Raw genomic sequence first — 23,053 nt, 5'->3', positions numbered from 1 at the left:
CCTTTACTGCACGCTACGATACCAACGATATTCGCTCGTGAAATATTAAACGAAACGAAATTTTGAAACTTCGTTAACCGACGTTCGTTCTATGAAGCTTCGGCGATAGCAAATAATTTCCCAGCGCGTTCGGCCGCCTTCCATAAAAGAGATATTCGCTACGAACGAACAAACGGCGCGATCGCGATAAAACTCGAAGGGAACAACCTGGAGATGATCAACGAGAGAACTGTTAATTGCTGCAGCCTAGAGACGCGATACTCGGTGGCAGGGTGGACGCGAACGGTATTATCGAGGGATGGCCGAAAGCCCGATGGCGAGACTTTCTATGTTTGCCGTGTAACGGTTACCTCGTGTCGGATGGCCAGAGGCGCATAGATGTCGGTTAAATGGCGACACTAAAACGGAATGGGTCATTTGATTCGGAAACGATATCTCCCTTATGAGGGATCTACGTGTACCTATCCTGAGGCAACATGGGACCGGCCGATATTGTGAAAATATGCATATGGAGGGCCGTAGATTTGTAGCATACGATCACTTCGATCCGTTCTACCGAAGATTCATCGTCCACTTCTGCCCGTGCATTTTGATAATTCGCAACCGGTTCGATATCTCTAGCCAATTATCGTTATAATTACACGAGCAGACGATTAAACAGAGCGAAAGCCGGCGATTAAACTATTTTATCGTTATTATACGATATCGTAAATGTTTCCTGGCAAATCATCCAGATTAATTGAAACGTTTTGTTCGAATTACGATAATCTTCGCACGGGTTCCACGAATTATTATCGCCAAATAGGTCGGATAGTTCTAAAAACGTTAAAGGAAAGGATACACGAGGACGATGGCGGTTGTTTAGCGACGCGATTCCGAGCAAAGTCCGCCCAATCTCATTCGAAGTAATCAGATTCAAATTTGTTACGGCTAAGTGTCCTAATCTAGATCGAGCCAGCCGATAGGTGACCGAGCTTACGTTCGTAGGCCGTATGTTGGCGCGAGAAATGCTCTTCCAGTGGAGTAATGCGGTGTTTATCGGGCCGTATCCCCATCCACCTTCCACGCTCGATCCGACCGCTTAGACCAAGAGGCTGCTCGTGATCCCCTGTACCGCTTTAGCTATCATTGCCCCTTGCTGCAACTCGCTTACAATTTCCACCAGAAATTTCATATTCCACCAAATTTCACCGTACACCGCCTGAACGCTTGCCACGATCGTCTCGAACAATAATTATACATTTCGAATAAAATCTTTCCCTATTATTATCAAATAAATGGATACTCGATTATTGAATGAAATTATGAAATTAAAGAATATACGGTAATTTTCAATAATCTGCGATTACAACGATAGCGGGGTTATTCAGCGTCCCGAATGGGACATTCTGATAGAAAAATAGTTGCGTTCAAGTGTTTCTTAATCGTATCGCCATCGATTAGCAGCAGGACGATTAAGAAACACAAAGTCCGATACGACCGCCTCGTCTCATAGCGATAAATCGCGGATTCGCCAGTAAATTCGTTTCATCGACTCCGATAACACCGTGGCAGTTTTTACGTGGCGAGCTTGAAAGAGGATCTCTAAATCCGGATAAAAGACGCCGCGAACCGAGCAGATCGCGCGGCTTAACCAATTAATTGGCTTCGGCTTTTTTTCCGACTAGAATGGAGACTATAAAATCGACTCATTAGGGAACGCCTCGAGTTCCGATCGAGCGAGCTCATTAAAATCCCCGGCTCGAAGGATCCGGCGGAACTTCTGGAACACGTACAGCAGCGTCGAGCAACTTCGCCGCGTTAACCTTAATTTAATAAAACGACCCTTTATTTCCTCCAACGAGCGGATTAATACGCCTTCGATCGCGCAAAAATCTTACGAGAACTTCGGCGCAACTTGTTTCCCCGTGAATTACGCCACTCGTTCGAAAGCTATGGATTTATCAGGTCGAAAAAAAAGAAGGAAAAGGAAAAAGAAACCGGAAAGTCGAAAGCCTAACGCGCACGGAAACCATCTTAATTAGCCGGTTTTCATTTAAACGCGGTAACTTACGGATTTATGGAAAGCAACGCGCTCGTTGGCGTTGATCTGTGGCTAGTTTACGTGTCACGAGCCGATGGCAACGTGTGAATACGCTCTGTTTGCCTTTGCCGAGCGTGCCAACGTTTCAGGTAAATGAGACATAATCGTTGCCACGGTATATTGTAAAAATCAAGAGCCCGTAGCGAAAGGGATAAGGATGTACGACATGAAATCCTGCGCTAGCATCGAACATTTTCAACAGCAAGGAACAGGCTAATGATCGTCCACGGCATCACTATGCGTACCAAAATGGCTTCCGTCTATCGTATAGATTATTATGCCCTGAATCTCGCCGAAGCGATACGGAAGCGATTCCCGCCACAGAAAGTAAGGAAAATATGAACGACAAAACTATATTCTGCAATTCCTTTCTCGCAACATCGGAGTGAAAGTTTCATCAATTTCTCGTTTCCGTGTCCTTGCCAGCGCATTTTAAGATAATAACAATTGTTGATAATAATTGTTCCTATTCCACGCCTTAGATCCTCTTACCAAAACGCGCAAATCTAAAAATATTTACAGCTACTTTTACAATTAGAATCAATTAATAACAAGCACGACAATCATCGAATGGTCGCAAGGTATGCGGCAGTAGGAAAACTTTCTCGCGATAATTCCCACTAAAAAGAACCCATGAATTCTCGAACAAGTACGTTACGTTCTGTAAAATATGAGCGAAGAATAAACCGTATCTTTGGCGATAATCCCTGACGATAACAATACCTAAATACAAGGAAGAGCCTCGCGCGGTGTCCAAAAAATCTGCCTATGAAAGCGATATCATCGCGTATTGGTATTTATAGGGCTAGACCCGAGCCGTCACCCTCTTACGCGCAAATACCTGAAGAGGGAGCAGTCAGAGGGGGAATTCTCGTGATCTCTTCGCGTACGATTCCCTGGACGGCCTTTCGGTCCGAGCCGGGTCTGGTCTGGAACGCGTAACACGCATTTTTATCAAACGTTACGAGCACTGAAACGAGCCGGATGAAAACCAATATCTTACTCCCGCATGGGAATTCGCAGCCGCTACTCGCGCACTCTTTCCCGACTGTATTCGATCCCTTGTTTACATACGTTCGCCGATCTTACGCCCTTCGATCGCAACCTTTCTTCGACGTCTCGGCGTCTGTACCTTTGTAAGGGACGATATTCGCGTGGTCCTAATACGGACTACCCATCGAACGGCCTCGACTTTGAATAGAGTTCGAATGACTTTGATATCCAATGAATTTCAACGTTTCGAATAGAAAGTGATATCTTGGATAACTACTTTTCTTCGGTTATACGGTAAATTTCACGTGCCTGGTGACAGTCTGAGAAAATTAATTATATAGAGAGTCCCTGATTCTCGAAAGTCAATGTTGTTTCTAGACAGACGTCACGTTACTCTGTGGATACTTATGCAAATTTATATTTTCATGGGTACAGTTGGAGAAATATGATTCAAGTAGCAATTTATTTCATCTTATATAAAACTATACTTAGAATCTCTTATACGTACTGTATTATTGTCGTCTGTCTTTTATTATTATATTTTGATCGTTTTAGCCTATACTTTCATGGTTACAATTAAAGAAATAAGATTCAAGTAGCAATTTATTTCATCTTATATAAAATTATACTTAGAATCTCTTATACGTACTGTATTATTGTCGTCTGTCTTTTATTATTATATTTTGATCGTTCTAGCCTATATTTTCATGGGTACAATTAAAGAAATAAGATTCAAGTAGCAATTTATTTCATCTTATATAAAATTATACTTAGAATCTCTTATACGTACTGTATTATTGTCGTCTGTCTTTCATTATTATATTTTAATCGTTCTAGCCTGTATTTTCATGGTTACAATTAAAGAAACAAGATTCAAATAGCAATGTATTTCATCTTGCAAGCATATTGCATAAAACTATACTTAGAATCTCTTATACATACTGTATTATTGTCGTCTGTCTTTCATTATTATATTTTGATCGTTCTAGCCTATATTTTCATGGGTACAATTAAAGAAATAAGATTCAAGTAGAAATTTATTTCATCTTATATAAAATTATACTTAGAATCTCTTATACGTACTGTATTATAGTCGTCTGTCTTTTATTATTATATTTTAAACGTTCTAGCCTATATTTTCATGGTTACAATTAAAGAAACAAGATTCAAGTAGGAATTTATTTCATCTTGCAAGCATATTGTATAAAACTAACTATACTTAGAACCTCTTATACGTACTGTGCTGTTATTGTCTGTCGTTTTAATCGTTTTAGCCTATATTTTCATGGTTACAATTAAAGAAACAAGATTCAAGTAGCAATTTCTTTCACCTTGTAAGCATATTGTATAAAACTAACTATACTTAGAACCTCTTATACGTACTGTACTGTTATTGTCTGTCGTTTTAATCGTTTTAGCCTATATTTTCATGGTTACAATTAAAGAAACAAGATTCAAGTAGGAATTTATTTCATCTTGCAAGCATATTGTATAAAACTAACTATACTTAGAACCTCTTATACGTACTGTGCTGTTATTGTCTGTCATTTTAATCGTTTTAGCCTATATTTTCATGGTTACAATTAAAGAAACAAGATTCAAGTAGCAATTTCTTTCACCTTGTAAGCATATTATATAAAACTATACTTAGAATCTCTTATACGTACTGTATTATTGTCGTCTGTTTTTCATTATTACATTTTGATCGTTTTAGCCTATTACTAGTTTTAGTTTCTCCAATGTTTAACAAAGTAGATTCTACCATATGTATGTACACTTATAACTTTGATTCCTGTCCACAGTTTCATGTATCAGCGATGAACTTTGTAACGTATGTTCACGGACACGGAAATTTCACTATACATATTGTAAATCAGCTTATAGTACGTGGATATCTTCCATATAATTAAATATATATGTTTGAAGAAAGAAAGTAATTTTGCATTGCACTGAGTTATTCGCGTTGTTCGGTCAGGTTTCGCGTGATCTGCCGGTCATAAAGCGAACTTGGCGATGTAAGATCGTGTAACGCATAATACGCGGCTGTCGCATAATTCGTTCGCGAGAGAGGCTATTTCATTGCGTATGCGAGAATTCTCTGTCCGGGAGAGATTCGAGATCCTCCGGAGAACGAAGTGAAATAAGAAGAGGGTACTCGGTGGCGATAAAACATTTTACATCTGTCACGTCGGGGCAATTTAGTTAAAGCGTACGAGGGGTTGAAGGTGACCATCACCGGGGGTAGCAGGCACGTGAGTTCGTACAAAAAGTTTCTAATCTTAAGCCTCCGGGCGAGAAAGAGGAAGAGAAAGGACAAGAGGGACACGATAAAACGAACTCTTGTAACGTCCCCTCAGATACATATTAACCCTTATTGCGCCCTTACGAAGCAGAGCATGTCGTTCTGAGAATATGTAAACGACCATTCGAACAACTCCGAAATCTCTGTTTCCGTGTCCTTCTCCGGATTTCGTTGCAGCAACCCTACCAAAATCTCATCCTACTTGTTTCGTTCAAACTTTTATTCCTTTGTTTTTGTTATCTTCTCATCGTTACAGCACGTTGCGCGTAGACTGTAGAAAGTGGAACTTGGAGATTTGTTTCATTCTCTAAATGTTGCGATAAATACCATACTTTGCATATTTTCTATATTTTTGTATATTCAGTGCATCCTCTTTTGCATGATTTTTGCAATGTATCAAGAAGCGCGGTATAATTGTAAGGAAATGGTAAGAAGTTGGTCCGAACTAATGAAATATGGAAGGTAATTCGAATTTGATAACGGTATCCGGACGCATTTAGTGGAAAAATGGTAGGACAAAAATCGCGAGAAAGCACGAAGAAAGTATCGATTTAATATTTTTAGCGGCTTATGGTAACTAACGGCCACGGAACTGTAACGTGCGCGAGCTTTCTGAAAGTATTCAATAATTTTCGCACGTCTTTTTGAAATCGTCTGGCGGCAACCAGAGGGAAAGAGGGTTTCCCTCTTTACAGATATATAGGTATCTCCACACAGCAAAGCGTAAGCCCGCACCGACGCCGGGATTTAAACTCAAGCGTGGAAAGCTTATACAAAGCTCCAAATTTATTGGATGGAAATCCTCTCGGCATAAGCGTGCAAGTTCCCTACAGGGGGCAAAGTTGCTCGGTTGGATTAACACTTTCCTATTTTCTACTCAATGCTCCGCCATTCCCGCTAAACTTCCCCGTCTTTCCACTTATTCATTTTCTCGGATTTTTGTTGTCGAGTTGCTGCCGAATCGCGTTTTTTCCGTTTCTCCTGATCCGTAGATGCAAATATTTCTGCTTCGACGACTCTATTTTAACACTCAACGATAGAATCGTTTCGTTAGCGGTATGAAGAGACAACGAAATTTGCATAATCCATCAACATTTGATCTTCTTTTTTCTTGTAATATCGACTCACACTCGCCGAACGAATTATCATTTGCTTTAATAAAGCTAGATTATATTTCTAAGCTCATCTTGAACCGTAGCTCGGTTCCAATTCTTCTGACTGAGAATAAATAAATACAAATTCCATGTAACTTTTATTCATAATATTTCTATAGGTATTTTATATTTCCAATAACGTTACCCATAAAATTAAACCTCGAAACTCCATTCTGTTTGCAATATATTTTCAAAATAAAACTTGTTCTTACAATCAACCAACAATATTCACCGACCGTCCAGTTCTAAAGCTGAGCGAGCAACGAATAAACAAGGTTCTACAACAAAGTTTCGCACAATTATCGCGGCAACGGTATGTTTAGGAAAGATCGTTTTTTCGACCTGGTGGACCTCCAACCTCGCCTACGGATTTGTTTTCGGTAGAAAAATGTATCGTCCGCTAAAAGTTCCCTGGCAGGATTTGTCCGAAGCGTGGCGAGAACACGAGCTTTTCTACCGAGGAAATACCGACCTGGAGGGGCGGGGGGATAACGCAGACAGTGGCCGCCGACGGCAAACAGCCAGTAACCTCGAGAAAATAGCATTCCGCGTGAAAGATATCCCGTCGGAAAATTGTTTACAATTTTTAAACGCAAATATCGTACCTTCGCGCGCTGCGTAATTTTGTCTACCGCCATTTCTTTTTATTTTTCATTGCTATCGTTGCTGGCCGTTGCAGTTAGCGATAGGATGTTTTAATATACTTTGGATATTTAATGAGATATTTATTCGCCTTGCGTCGATATCGAAGATAAATCGTTACAAAAGGCTGAAATTGAAAATTATTTAGGTCAACGGTTAAAATCGTATTTGTAAAGCATTTAACGTAACGACGGTTTCAGTGAAATTTCCGGAAGAATCTTCGATCAAATGTTCCATTTCCTGGGCCATCCGCGCGGCGAATAATGGAGGAAACCATTCATAAAATTCATCAACTCTTATAGAAGGAAAAAGTCAAAAGCAAGGAGAATCCTGAAAGAAACTCGAAGGATCTGGAAGGTCTGGAGCGAGCTAGTGGGCGGAGATAATGGGAGTCTTGAAATTGGATTATCAATCTCCGTGACTCCTCGACCTCTTGCGCAGGTATTCCCCTTTCGTCTTTAGAATTAAGATCAACCCGGCTTTTTCCAACGACCGCCCCGTTTCCCAACGTTTCCAACTTCCGCACAAGCCCACGAAACCGTCCCTTCGATACAACGATCATTTTCAATCTTGCCACGACGAAACGAAATAAAACTATTAATCCTTCGGGTCAAATAAACTCGAAAGAATGAACTTTCCACCGTCGGACAACGTCCCACGATGAAACAAACAAACGCTATCGACCCTTGAGACCGACTAAATTCGGAAGAATCGATCTCTGATCAGCCGACAACCTTCGCGTATACTTCGCGTTAAATGTACACGTAAAAGCAAGAAGTTTTCCATGTTGAACCATCGAGGGGGCGAGTTTTTCGCGTTAGCTCGCGGCCACTCGCGATTCTCTCCTAACCTAATCCCTTTTATTCGCCATAAGCGAGGCGGTGCGTGTCGGACCACGGTCCCCTTCGCCTTTCTCCCCTGGCTGTTTCTTTCCGAAAAGAAAAAAGGAACGGCGTGGCATTTATGGAGTTAACATTTCTAAAACTCGCCGGTTGCCCGGCTCCGGCTGAAAGAGGAGCGCGCACGAGGACAGGAGGGAAGAGGGCCGAAGCAAGAGGGAGGTGGAGAAGCAAAAAAGATAGAAGCGCCGGAGCGAGTTCGGTGGACGGGGGTAATGGCAGTCTTGGAATTGCGTTATCAATCTCCGGACCCCTCGGCCCCTCGGCAACCCCCTTACCGCCCTACGGCCACTACCGTAGACTCCATTCCATTCCATTCCACCCCTTCTCTGCACTGAAACCATCCTAGAAACTCACCCAACCATCCCCCCTTTGCCATGCCAGGGAAAACCCCCCGTCAAACATGGGGCTTCCGGCAATGCTGCCGCGCAAGCCCCGTCCCCACTTCCACCCCCGGCGCATGACGCTCTCTATTCCCTTCGATGTATATGCATGACACCCACACGCTTAAACCGGCGTCTTTTTACCGCCGACTCTCTCTCCCTCTTTCTTTCTCTTCCTATTCCACCCTCTTTCTCCCAGCACCCTTATTGCGTTTTATATTTTAACCGGTCGTTTCCAGTTTCGAATTGCACGGTTTTCTTGCGTTTCGTTAAATACCCTTGATCAAGACTGCCACTTGAATCGGCCAATGGATTCGTCCTTCTCTTTTTACCTTTCTTCTTTACTTTACGCGAGCCTCTTGAAGGAAGGAACGAGGTTCCTAAGGTGTTCGTTGTCAGTTATTAAGGAACGAATGGAGTTGCAAGGTTTGAGAGATTCTTCCGACCTCGGTATCATCTTGCTGCGGGTATTTTCAAAAAGGTTTGTAAAATAGGCTACTCGAAAGGCCGATGAGTGGCAAACGTCTATTTCCTCGATTCAGACACGGGTACCGTGTCGGTGTAGTAATGGGGCGAAGAGGCAGCGGTTGGGTACACGGAAGCACCATTATCCGTTGTAGTATTAGTCTCGATCTGATAGCAGCCACGTTGATTCCCCTGATCAACGTTTGCCGAGGAAACGAAATCTCTGCGAATGGGTCGCCACAGTCACCGAAGGTGTTTGATCGTAACTTTCATTATCTAATGTATTCTATAAACACGAACTTTCTCCAACTCCGAGTACGTTACGATTCCCCTCAATTTCGAATGAAAGAGGAAAGGATCACGCCTTATTCATCCGTTGGAAAATTCTTGCAGAATCTTGGCCGTGTCGTTTGCAGGATATCTCGAGAGCCAATTACCACGGGGAAGGAAACGAAGAAAGGGCGTCGATAAATGGCGTTGACGAATTGGAAAGGAATCGGAGGAATCGGAAGGAGTTGGGAACCGAGAATCGCACGATACGATCGAACTACGAGCGAGATAAAGGTGAGTCTATCGTGGTGAGTGACAGTAAGTAATCCTATCGACGCGGTGGCATGCAAGGAAGAAGACAAAATGGCGCTGGGTGAAAGGACGGACGACAAGAGGCAAAAGGGCGGTTTTCCTATACGTTCACGAAATGCCGCGACCGGGCTACCGACTTGATAGCGTATCGCTTTCCACGGACCCAAAGGTTACCGAATCGTTTCGAGACTATCTTAATGGTTGGATAGATCGTTTGATACTATGGGTGAGTCGTAAAGGCTATTGCTCTGCCCTCCGCCGCCCACCCCTCTTCGCCTCCGCGTCTTTTCAACCCCTCCGCGTAGCCGTCGACCGGAGGAGAAAGCTGGCTTAGGGCCACCCGTACGTTCCTCGTCCCTTCAGTCTCTATACGCACCTCGTTTATACTTGGCAAGCGTCGACGTTGAACGCCTCTTAAGTCGATCGAGAATCGTTGCCGGCTAATTAATTGCCGTGAATTGGTTTAATTGCTCCTTAGGAACTTAGGAACACGGCCCAGCAGTTTTTACTCTCGATTTATCGCATTCCTTTACGATCGTTTGATAACGAAAATTGATATTAAATTGATCTTTTCTATACAAGAAGCGACCATTGCCTCTAATTATCAAGAAAACGATTAGTCGGTAAAAATCTTGCGTTTCTATAGAGAAATAAGCGATGCAAGGAGTCGTGGAAACGATATGTTGTACCTCGTAACATAGAATATTTGTCTCTTTCAATTTAATTCGAAGATTTTGAGGGAAATAATATTTCTCAAAGGTTCTGATAACTTGCTGGCATTATTTGACGCTTATCTCGGTCTCTCCAAGCGTTCCAATGTGTATGCACAGCGATGAATGTACATTAAAATGTTTCGCTGAATGTCTTTAAAGTATATAACCATGTCTAATAATTATATCCCGCTTTCTAACAGAATTTCCATTCCATTTATAAAGTACAGTTAAACCAAGAACGGAATTCAAAAGTATATGTCGCGAAAGTCTTCTAAATATGTAATTGCCAGCGATAAAAGAGACAACGATGGAGCGTGGCTACTCGAGCCGACGAAATCGCAGGGATGAAAACGATAAAGCGTTATACCGCAGAGGGTGCGCGCGTGGGTGGGTCGAGTGTCCGTTATTCCGGCATAAAAACCAGAATCAACGAAAATCATTTGGCCCGTTAATGTTCTGTTAATCGATCGTCCATAATTCCGCGCCATTCGTGGTTCTTATCTTTGTAAATATTTCGAAATTTCCACGGGCCGGCGCGGCGACCGGTCGGTTCCCTGCTAATATTTTACGCGATTTCCACGGAGCGTATTTAAAGGCGTTAACAATGATTAAAAATTATGTTTACGAGGCCGGCTTAGTTCGCCAGCCGCAGCCTGTATCGTCAAAAATATTCGAAAAATCGATCCGGAGTGCGGTAACGTCGGTTACGCGCCGCCTTTCGGCGCGGCTCGAAGACGCTTTTATTCTATCTCGCCTTTTCGCCGGTTTGTTCCTGGGATCGGAAACGAGAAACGAGAATCGAGTAGCAGAGTATATCTGGCGAAAAATACGAGCGAAACTCGCGGCGTTGTTTCCAACGGGAGAAACCGGGTATTGAAACTAATTAATATCATTCTGCCCTCTTTTACAGTGACGTTTATACGCTAGGAACAATGCGAGCGGCGTGTAACTTAATTAAGGCAACGACGCGAACCTGACCGTGGCTTTGCGGCTACCGTTTCCCTATATCCGGTTCGCGCATTATTATCTAGTCTGCTCTCTCGCGCTCTTTCGCAAGCCGTGCGAAATGCCGCAACGCCCGCCGCCGCCACCGCCGAGAATTGTATTTGTCGCGCGTCGCCTACATTTAACTGCGCTCTGTCTTCCGTTAAATCCGTTTCTCGAGAAAATGGTCGAATGTTCATAGACGCCGTGCGAGATTAACGGAACGAAATTAGCCATTCGTTGCGTCGCGACGTATTTCAAATCTATCCGAATCGAACTACCGATAACTCACCATCTTTCTTTCCCATAAAAAAATTTCCTAGAACAGCGCGTCCAATTTGAAAAAACGTTACCGTGGCTGTAATAGCGTCGTATATTACAAGTAGCGACATCCGCAAACTTCGAAACATAGTTTACAATCATTTAGAAGCGGAGGAATCGCGAGGCGCGATAAATCAGCCACGAAAAGGCTCGATCGAATCGCTCGATAACGAACGACCTTCTCGACAAGCGTAGATGACTTCACCCGAAAATCCGATCGCTGGAAGGTCTGCAGCTCTCCGCGCGTACCACTCGAGTTGTATCGCACCACGGGCCAGGCCTATCGTTGGCCAAAATCGAGGCGAGAATGGACAGAGAGCTGCGCTTCGTCCGCGTTGACCAGAGGAGGCGACAGACGAAATCGTAAAACGCATTTATTTGGCCGCGTGGTTTCGCAGATCGTGGAACGCCGCAGCGTCGGCAAGCTGCCTGAGAGACAGAAGACGTTAAAACGTCAGATGTCTGATAGGTAGCTGGTACGGCAGTGCGCATAACTGCCTGATTAAAAGCAACGACTTCAACGTAAATGAAATTTATAGCCAATCACGAAGCCACCTATTTTACGTCGTCGACCTGTACACACGAGAGAAGAGAGAGTCTTTGCTGTCTTCCTCTCTTTTTCCATCTTTCAGTAGTCGCTTTTCGCTCTCTCCCTCCCTCTCTCTATCTTACTTACTTTCTCTTTCACATACACTCATTCTCTGTTTGCTCCTCGCTTCTTCTTTCCCGCCCCTGTCATTCAAAAAGGTGTCAACGACAATCGCTTTTACGAGATACTTATTAATTGTTACTGCGCTTTTACGACGACATAAAAGCGCGGTCTACGACCGTTTGAGTGGGCACGACGGTGTAAGGGGGATTCCCCCGCTGGATTATTGCCTCCGATGAGGCTATACGACGTACATATAGCTACACAGCACCGCACCGACCGTCTCCTTGTTGATTCGAAGACGGGAAAACAATATAACGACCGACGAAGATACATATACCCTAAATCGGGCAAAAAAAAGCCAGGGAATCCGGCCAACCAGTTTTCGTCATTTTCGGCATCGAATTTCGGACCACCTGTTTTCTTTTTAATCTCCGTTTATTACTTTTTTCAGAGATCGACCGGATCGTTCGACGAATCGGTAGCTGAAGAAGTATTTCTTGATTGCTTCGATGTTTTTCAAAGAACAAAAGGATGGACCAGACGAGTATCAGGATCTCTTGCCTATTAACGGAGTTATCGAGGCTTTTTTGGCGCGTATTTATGCATTTCGAAGGTAATTAGAAAGCTGTAACTCTGGTTCGACGAGCAAATAGCAGAATTCCGATTAAGGGCTCTGGAAACGTTTACCTCGCTGGCACAACAGCTTGCGGTGTTACATATGCGACAGGGGCCGGTGAAGAGCACAGCTTTAATGCTCCTCGAACTATCGATCTACTAAGCACCGTCTACGAACTACGAGCATTTCTAACGAAATAAACTGGCGGTGCAGAAATAATAGTTACACAAGCGACACATACCTCGATTTGTCTAGCAAGCTACGCGTCTATTTTTATCACAGGTTCACGCAAAGACAATGTATGTGAAACCTTGAGTAGTTCGTCCCATGGGCTTTGTTCATCGTCTTTATCCATGAGAAGTGTTTCTAACACCGTTATATAAAAAATAATTGACTCGTATAATAAAGGGTAAAGGACTCGTGGGGAAATGGGTTCATTTTCACCAGCGTTTCCTTGATCGCTTCGGTGGTGAATATCCTAAACGGTAAAATGTAGGCACTAGCTTCTAATAGTTGCAGAATAATGTAGGCGATATCATTTACGTCTTAGGACGGTATCGCCACTATTTTCTGTGTTTGAAAATAACATAAGCGCTATTTCCTAGGTTTTCCATGTACATGTTTCAGATTATACTAGCAACTATATGTATCAAAGCAATTATTCAAAGCCATTATTGCAATTTACAGGAGAGGAACGTAAAATATATAATGCGACGGCAATCAAGTTCACACATTTTTCTAAACGTTTATCATCTTCTAAAATACTTAAACATATCAGCAACATCAGCTACGCATGCCAGATTAAAATAATATAATTAAACCAACGTCATTCCTTTCTTACGAAACATCGCGTATTTATTCTCTACTCTCAAAAAGCTTACGTCTTGGAATCTATCGGGTTTCTTCGTTCCCGATTAACGCACGTGAAATTCTTCTTTTTAGACATCGAATGATATAGACATGAGAAAATCAACGAACGTCGACTCGTCATATTCCTGCTGTCCTCGATTATAAAAATAAGAGACCGAGCCTTAAAAACGAAGAGACGGAAGAAAGAGGAAACGATAAACGGAAGGGTGAGCGAGTCAAAGGGCGAAACCACAAAGAGTAGCAAGTGTCATCGTGTGCGACGGCGGAGGATGACAACGCGGTCTAACCTTTCTAAGCTTTGGATAACGACGACGAAGAGGCAACGGTAATGCGACGGTGCACGAGCAAAGGAGAGTTTTTCTTTTCCTTTGGCTCGTAACCCCCCGCCATGGCTTATCTTCCTACTAAATCCAGCGATTTTAATACGCGTTTCTCGGCAATTTCCGTGCTACATGTTCCGCCGCCGACTTAGCACCCCTTCCGAATCGAATAGCTTTGGAGCCGTTCCTTCTCTCTTTTTCCTTTCGCCACACCCTCTTCCCTCGCCGATTTCTCTGCCCCTCGACGTCCTCCCCTTCTTTAAATAAACTTTATTTTTACGGTGCTATTTAAAGCAATTTCTGATTTCCCTTAATTCATTACAACGCCGTTCCGTACAGCCCTCTTAATGCGCCACGAGCATTGCTTGCGTTTCTCATTTCCCCTCACCGCTAATTGCCGCGCAATATGCCCTGTTCGAAGTCAACATTCTGGAATTCCTTCGGATTTGATTTCTCACCAAGGGTGCAGAATCTTCTGACCCATCGGTGAATTTCAATTTTAATCCCGCTTTGAATAATTTTACGTTGCAGAGAATCGAAAGGTCTACTTCTTCTCCGTTTAATGGCGAGCGTATTTTGTGGATTATTTTCCACCTCAGACTGTATGAAATTATTTAAATAAAATTGTATTTGTTAATACGGCGCAGTTAATATATTTGTAAGATCGTAAATCTTGGGATAATTCAGGGATCGATTCTGTAGTCTGAAAATCGAGTTTCTTTTATTATAAAGTAATTAGATAAAATACAAAAATAAACAACAATTAATATCCGTCTATAACAATAAATAACAATAATTATATGAATGGGAAATAACAAGTCTTTGGTACAACGTTTACCTGAAAATCGAGAATCGATTTTCAACGTCCTGAGCTACCGATCTTTCTTCTTCGGTCTTTCAAATCTTAAATAACTATTCTGTCTCTAACGTAACTCTCTGTCCGTCCGTTTGGGAAAATGCCTGCCTCTCAAAAATGGTTGTCCGTGAAACAAAGCCTGTCGTGCTAGCCGTAAAACAAAAAGAATCCCTATCCCACGTGAACTCTAGGGAGTTTACATATTTGTTGTTATATTATTACTGTATTATCGTATTTCATTGTTATACGATTATACCGACGTAAAAAATTTACTTGTAGCAATTGTCGTTCCAGGGAACTGTAATCAACGATTTTATCTTTTCGCCTAATCGCTCAAGCATTGCGTAACACCAAGGTCGAACGTTGTACTGACGCAATGTTTCATTTATCGCGTTTTCCATCAACTTACGCTTTGAATGCTTTCTCCCTAACGTCGTTGCTATGAAAGGAAATTCCTTGACCACTTCTGCATCTTAAAATTCTTAAGTTTGAAGAAATTGCAGTATTTGGAATATGAAAAACTATTGCTGCTAAAAACTACCCTATCGGCGCTAAATTATAAATTCGAGTGAAACTAACTAAACTAGCGAAACTAACTAAATTGCAACTAACCACGCATACCAGGAATAGTTAGGCTGTCGCAATAATCGGTGATAAAGATGTGGGTTAATAAACCGATCGAGGACCGATGGTGGCACCGTCGGAGCTTCGTACGGCGAGCAAACTTTCTTGCCGGGAAATTGAGTCGGATTTGAGTTATGGGAATGGCGGTCGTCCCTCGTGCAGGAATCGGCCCTGGTCTAGCGGCACCCCCGTGTCTATTTCGACCCTCCTCAGCCCGCAACACATCTATCGCCATTACCAGATCCAAGCAGGGAGGAAAACTTGTAAATAAAAAGGAGTAACGGTGACGTAACCGGCGTTTCGTGGTTGTCGGGGGTACCAGCCGTACTTTCTATCGATCTGCAGCCCGCTAGGGTGTCAATAACAATCGATTATTGTTTCAGGAGTTGGTCGTAATAGGCTGGATGTCTTTATTTTTCTTCGTTTCCTCGTTTCGTACGATAAACTGCTACCCTCGTAGCAACTGGCTGCTTGGTTGCGTGCGGAATTTCCTTCGTCTATTGCCACGGAAACGATAAGCGAGTTTCCTGCCCATCGCCAGACACGTTTCCAGATAAAAACGATAATTTTCGGAAAGAGAACGAATGTTGGTTGATTCGAAAACGGCGCGGACGATACGATCTTTTCATTGAACGGTAGAGAAGTTTGTTTATTCGAAAGAAATCGTAGTTTGTGGCAGATGAAAGGAAAGTTGGTTGGGAAGGTAAAGCGCTGGTCGTATGTTAAAATACCGAGGACTCTCGGATCGTCAAAGACTCGAAGAAGGCTACTCTCCGCGCAGATTCCCACGTTACATCGTCGCTCGATGCAATTTGTATCAGTAGCCGGAGATCGTTATACATTCATATCCCGAGCGAGGAGATTTAAACCGAGAGCGAGTTTCTACATCGCAATAACTCGGGGCTTGCGAGGCAATTACTCTGGCCGGCCTTAACGGCCGCTGGTCTAAGATTAAAAGAGAAGAGAAGGAGATCCTGTCCGTTTGCCGTGTGCAAAGGTGGAACAAAGCGACGCGCCGTTGGCCGCAGGTAGGCGAGCAGATAAATATGATTTTTGTGTGAAACCGTGTGGAAGATGCGGGATTTGATCACCAGGGGTGGTCCCTGTGCTCGTACGTCACGCGATACTCTCTACCTTCTTTCTCTCCTTTGCTTTTCTGTCCTCTGACTCGTCTCTGTTCCTTTCTACCCCCACCCCATTTCTCAACAGCGGCAACATCATCGAGACCCATGGACAACCAAAAGACATTCAAGGTCCCGTGATGTCGTTCGTCACTTTACCTCGAAAGGGGACCGAGATCTCCCTTTCTCCGTTCTCTACCCTTTGTCCATCCTGTCCCCTTTGTCTACCTTGCCTCCTCTTTCTCGAACGCATCTTAATCTAGATATACCCAGCCTCTGACCTCTACGTACCTTCTCTCGGTTAACAACTAATCCTATCTCTTGCCCGAAACCTCCCCTCTTCTTCTCCGAGCTTCCGATACATCCCCTTTCTCTCCTCTCTCGCTCGCTCTCTGCGTTTCCCTGTCGTACGAGGGAACACACGAGAGAACGTACGACGGGAGGACCGACAGGTTCGTTGTTTCGCTGTTAGAAGCCGAATTCTTTGTCGCCGATCTCGTTCCCTCGACCGAGGATATCATAGGGCTATATTTACGAGTTAGGAACGACTGGAAGCGCGAGGATCGCCGAGAATCGTGGCGACCATCTTCTCGACTATCGTTAAATAGAGCCGTTCGTTCGATCCTAGTCGCGACGTTCCTATCAACCGCTTCGAGACGATTCGATTTCACGCGGCACCGAGGTAATTTACGCGTGCTTTTACGGTGCGATCGGTGCATCCTGCGGCGAAGGGGGAACGTACGTCCTGACGTAGGTTCGCGGATTCGCTGAATTTTACGAGCCGATAGCGAGGACACGCGAGGAAAGTATAAAGGCGTTGAGTTACAGGCGATCGTAACGAGCCGATCCGCGTCAAACTGGATTTATCGCGAAACCCACCGCGCTCTCCGGCCTCTAATAGAGCGATAAACACGAATTCTCTCGGCCCTTGTCCGCTAATGGCGGCCGTATATATTCGTGAGCGCGTTGCCGGCTTTCGTTTATCCGGCGTTACGAGAAAGAAAAGAAGGATAATTAAGATGCAGTTAGAGAACGCCGTTTTCCCGTTACCTCTTGTCCTTTCTCTCTCTCTCTCTCTCTCTCTCTCTGTCAGACAGTCGCGGGATAGTTTTCAGAGAAACGTAAAGCGAGCATAGAAAGAGCAGGAGAGAGACGAAGCCGTGGCCTGCGGCATAAAAATTTTAAACGAGGTCCAAGAGAGCCACTCTTCGGGAACTTTGTATCATCTATTGTTCCTGGCCGACGTTGCTACGGCGATGCTCGCTCCGAGATTCGCGGAGATTTACGAAGCAACTATAAACATTGAGAAGATTACGGCCAGAGCTCATTTTAAGTTCTAACGAGCTCCCCTCGGCTCGGTGTCGCCGGCATTATCAAATAATTGAGAGATGTAACTCAGCGCTATCTTCGCTGCGCCCTCGTCTACCGTCTCCCCTAGTCTTGTCACTCTTTTCCACCACCGTCCACACACCACCCAACGGTATCCATATCGAACCTTTTACTTTTACCAACCTCTAATCCACTACGATCTCTACGTATCTATCTTCGAAGAATTTTTCCTTTTCTATCTATTTCCTTTTCTTTTAATATTTTGTCAAACATACCTACGATCTGTTCAAATCGAACCAACTATCTTATTTTTATTCTTTGACCAGGAGTATCTCCAGGTGGCTCAAAAATGTTACCTCCAGGGTAATTGTTCGTACGTTTACCCTGAAAGATTTTCCAGTCAAACATGTGCAATAAAAATTTCTCTTAACATTTTATCAAACACACCCACTTGTTTAAATCAAACCAACTATCTTATTTTTATTCTTTGACCAGGAGTATCTCCAGGTGGCTCAAAAATGTTACCTCCAGGGTAATTGTTCGTACGTTTACCCTAAAAGATTTTCCAGTCAAACATGTGCAATAAAAATTTCTCTTAACATTTTATCAAACACACCCACTTGTTTAAATCAAACCAACTATCTCATTTTTATTCTTTGACCAGGAGTATCTCCAGGTGGCTCAAAAATGTTACCTCCATTGTTTGTACGTTTATTCTAAAAGAATTTTCCCACCTAAACATGTGCAATAAAAATTTCTCTCAATATTTTATTAAACACACCTACAATTTGTCCAAATCGAACCAACTATCTTATTTTTATTCTTTGACCAGGAGTATCTCCAGGTGGCTCAAAAATGTTACCTCCAGGGTAATTGTTTGTACGTTTACCCTGAAAGAATTTCCCACCTAAACATGTGCAATAAAAATTTCTCTCAATATTTTATTAAACACACCTACAATTTGTCCAAATCGAACCAACTATCTTATTTTTATTCTTTGACCAGGATTATCTTCAGGTGGCTCAAAAATGTTACCTCCATTGTTTGTACGTTTATTCTAAAAGAATTTTCCCACCTAAACATGTGCAATAAAAATTTCTCTCAATATTTTATTAAACACACCTACAATTTGTCCAAATTGAACCAACTATCTTATTTTTATTCTTTGACCAGAAGCATCTCGAGGTGGCTCAAAAATGTTACCTCCAGGGTAATTGTTTGTACGTTTACCCTAAGAGAATTTCCCACCCAAACATGTGCAATAAAAATGTCTCTTAACACGATTCCAATGCAAAGCAAGTAATTCGTTCGACCATGAAAATTAAAGCATAACGATCTTTTATCGCTATACCTTTGGTTTCTCTTTTTCCCCTAACCATAAGTAACTGGTTCTTAGAAATTCCCCGAGAGTTTTATTACAACCGTAACTATCCAGGGCTGTAGAGTAAAAAGTCGCAGGGGGCGAGGACACAGGGGGGCGTCGGACGGGGCTACACACCTTTTGCTCGAATTCGGTGTAACGAAGATGCGGCATCCTCGTGGCGCTCCGACCAAATATAAACAAGATCCGCGCGCGGCTTAATGCCCGCCGTACGTCACGTGGAAAGATTAAACAGTTAATAAGAATAAGAGTCTTGGAGCGTGTTTCTCCCCCTTTATTCCACGAACGGGGTTTCTTTCCGTAGGTCGCCGCCACGGACAACGGAAGAGGAACAGAGAGCAGATGAGTAGGTGGAGGAGGGAGGACACTTGCACGGGTGGTTGGAGGGAAATGGCGGCCATCTTTCCCACGGGCTCTTCTCCAGAACCAATCGCCTTTCTCCAACGAGCATTAAGGCGGCAACTCTGGCTGAAGAATTGCCTCTGCCACGTTAGACACATTTTTCTCGCTTTTCCTTTATTCTCTTCTCTGGCTGCACGAGTCCCGGGACTCTTGCATCTCCGTCGGTCCCGAGGCCAGCCGCTCTTCTCCTCCTCTACCTGGTCGTTCCGTCTCGCTTCGTCCTCGCCTCTTCCTGTACCATCTCCGCGGCGTCGTCGTTTCGCGTCTCTTATTTTCTTTGTTCACCCCACACCCTCGCTGCATCCCTCTTCCACTTATTCTTCGTCTTTCTCCTCTTTCTTTTCTTCCAATTTTTTTTCCTCCCTTTCTTTCCCCTTTTTCTTTTCTTTCTTTTTTTTTTCTTTTTTTTTTTTTGCTTTACGTTCACCGTTACGTATACCTATAGCACAGAGGGGTATAATAGTGTTCATCCCTGAAGCGAGCTCCATCGAGCGGCAGGTGGCTGACCTTAATAACGCGCCACGCAACGTTTCACGGACCTCTCCTCTTCGCTCTTCTTAAGGGGCGAAAAGAAAGTCCCGAGCGTGTCATCTACGGAACGTCAGATCTAAGATTTACTATGGCGACACGGTGTTGCGAATATACCGGCGCGGAGAAAGCTGATACGTCGACTCGTTTGGCGAAGGGTGACAGCCCTGTCGGCTCACAGTTTCCCTACTTCACGGCTATCTCCTGTGGGAAAGTTCCAACAATCGATCCGACTATTACTACGGATACGTTTCTACCGTGCCTGATAAACAGCTCGTAATACGGTTGATCTAAACGCTGCTTAATGCCAATGAAGCTGTCACGCTGATCGAGCAACGTTATAGTCGCCTTTTGTGAAGTATTATTTTATTGCGCCAACGGGCAACATCCTCGTGTATAGTCGAAAGTAATCTGTTGTTCGGTAGCAAAGTGTTTTTGTTCGTCCAAGAGGTCGTAAAACGAAACGTAACAATGAGGTCTAACGCCGAGGAAAGGTAGCAAATTTTTCTGCGCTCAAATGTCTCTTGTACCGCGAGTTACAGATCTACCGGAGTCATTTTTTAAAGAAAAATTCAACGAGCATCTTCCGTTCGATGATCTACGATTGGCGACTAAATGATAGCGGATTTTGTTATTAGACGAGTTAGGTAAATCCACGATCGCCTGGTTACCAACGCAATATTCGCACTGTGGAAAACGTACGACAATTTTAATCGCATTATCTCGGAGCAATGGTTTCAAAAAAAAAAAAAAAAATAGAAAAGTCGCTCTATTCCAGGTGTAATTTTTATACAGAAAAATGTACGGAGAGTAACATTCGAACGTTCGTTGTCCGAAATAAAAATTGTATCTTCGTAGTGACGTTACAAAATTTGTTTTGTTCCCGGTTCCTTTTTTTTCTCGAAAAAGATAACGATGAAAAACGCAATAACAAAAGGTTTGGCGACCGGCCGAACGATCAAATATAAAGGTAGAAAATGTTTTTGTTGACTTATACAGCGTGTAGCGGGTAGCATACGCGTGGCTGCGGTGCTGATACGATGATATTCCGATACACAGCGGTTTTATTCGTTTTATGACTTCTTTCGCTACCACTGTAGAACATTTCCAATTCATGAACGAGTTTGCTGAGCCCGTAACGAACACCGTGTTACCGTAGATAGTCGAATGGCATTAGTCGAGGTTGTAAAGCGCACGATCCTGTACTCATTGTTAAAAGAACTTTTGGTTTCTAGGAGAACTATTTACGTATAAACGACAGCTTAAAATACTATTTGATAAACGTAAACGACATCGAGCAATTGTTAATTGTGATTTTATTGGCAGGTTTATTGTAAATTATCGTTTATTATAAATCAAATTAATTAAATGTTTAAATTATTAAATGTTTCCAGAAGAATGGCAGTGTAGTCTTAAATAACATCGAGCAATTATTAATTGTGGTTTCATTGGGTGAAGAATAGAATAGAAAACTTTGATAGCGGAATTTCCTCTTACAGATAATCATCCTTCTCTGTCTACGCTATTAAATGAAATTAATTAAATGTTTCCAGAAGAATGGCAGTCTAGCTTTAAGTAATATCGAGCAATTATTAATTGTGATTTTATTGGGAGAAGAATAGAAATGTTTCTAGAAATCTTTGATATCAGAATTTCCTCTTACAGTGTAATAATCAGTGTAATACGAAAATGTAATAATCAACATTTAATTCATGTTCCAAATAAAAGAAGGGATAACATAGTCTCAACCCCTTGCACTGCTGTGTCGAGTGGGACTCGACATCAGTTTTTATCTCAGGTCGAGTCCCACTCGACGTTCTTTCAGTCGCAGCTTTTTTGAGAGACGTGCGAGAGAAAAGCAGGATTGCATCCTGGAAATTGTTTCGAGATACATCATACGTTTAAAAATTAGAAAACACCCCATGGACCTCGCTAAAGAAATAAAATAGTCAAACTCGAAGATGGTATCCCGCTGGGAGTAGCCATCCACGTGTTATTTAGGAATTAAGTTAGCAAAATTTACCAGCTGGACAAATTGTACAGTACAAATTAAATAATAAAAAAGAGAAAACTTAGAAATTAGAAAATACAACGATAGTGTGAATAAAATTGTTATTTAAGCGAATTTGTTTCCTCCTTTACTTATTTAAATTGTCTGATTTTTTAATTAAATTTCAAATAAAACACTTGAAAGCGTTGGCAGTTGCTGGTAACGAAATTGAAATAAAATTCGCAGTGCGAAGGGTTGAAAAGTATTTCGCAATAGAATTATTTTTCACGTTATCGTTTCCTCTAAATTATTTGAATAATAAATAGGAACAAAGTAGTAAATAGGTATAATAGAAAAATTTAATTACCAAAATTAATTTCAATTTCGAATAAAAGAAAATTTGACATTACCTTGAAAAGTTCCCTAAAAGGATAATCAACCTAACCTAACCCCGATCAAACGTATCTAACCGCAGGTTAAGCCATCTAGAGTGTCGCAGTAGATGACGCCATAATAAGAAACTTAGTAAACTATAGTGTGCTATAACCACAAACAGTTTATCAGTTTCCAGCATTCGCATTGTTACTTCGTTCGGAATAACGAGGGACGATTATCGGCAAGCGGATAAGTAAACGTTTAGCCCTTTTTCGCCTAGGTATCCAGACAAACACCGATGAGCAGAAGTGGGAAACAGGGGAAGTTCCTTTTCTGAGTTTATGGCAGGCAAGTTGGCCGTGCTGTACCGGCAGCTCTCCGGCAAAGTCGTCAAAGACTTTTACGAGCGGGTAAACGGGATTTAAAGTGACGATGATGCAACCTCAAGGTGCTCACTTTATCCTTGAC

The 23,053-nt window shown here is 42.7% G+C and overlaps 1 protein-coding gene and 1 long non-coding RNA gene across 3 annotated transcripts in view; one reads left to right on the top strand and one right to left on the bottom strand.

Moving 5' to 3' along the window:
- Positions 1-23,053, bottom strand: part of LOC126926628 (homeotic protein ultrabithorax) — a 284,928-nt gene that overhangs the window by 194,430 nt on the left and 67,445 nt on the right. The gene's annotated exons all lie outside the window — the stretch shown is intronic.
- Positions 7,159-14,864, top strand: LOC126926724 (uncharacterized). The gene is made up of 3 exons (XR_007714817.1): positions 7,159-7,615; positions 9,338-9,485; positions 12,625-14,864. It is a non-coding gene; the product is annotated as an uncharacterized LOC126926724 (long non-coding RNA).

The sequence above is a fragment of the Bombus affinis genome, chromosome 18 (genome assembly GCF_024516045.1).
Source record: "Bombus affinis isolate iyBomAffi1 chromosome 18, iyBomAffi1.2, whole genome shotgun sequence".
Classification (NCBI taxonomy): Eukaryota; Metazoa; Arthropoda; class Insecta; order Hymenoptera; family Apidae; genus Bombus; species Bombus affinis.
The sequence above is the reverse complement of the archived record's forward strand: the minus strand, read 5'-3'. Positions and strand labels throughout refer to the sequence as shown.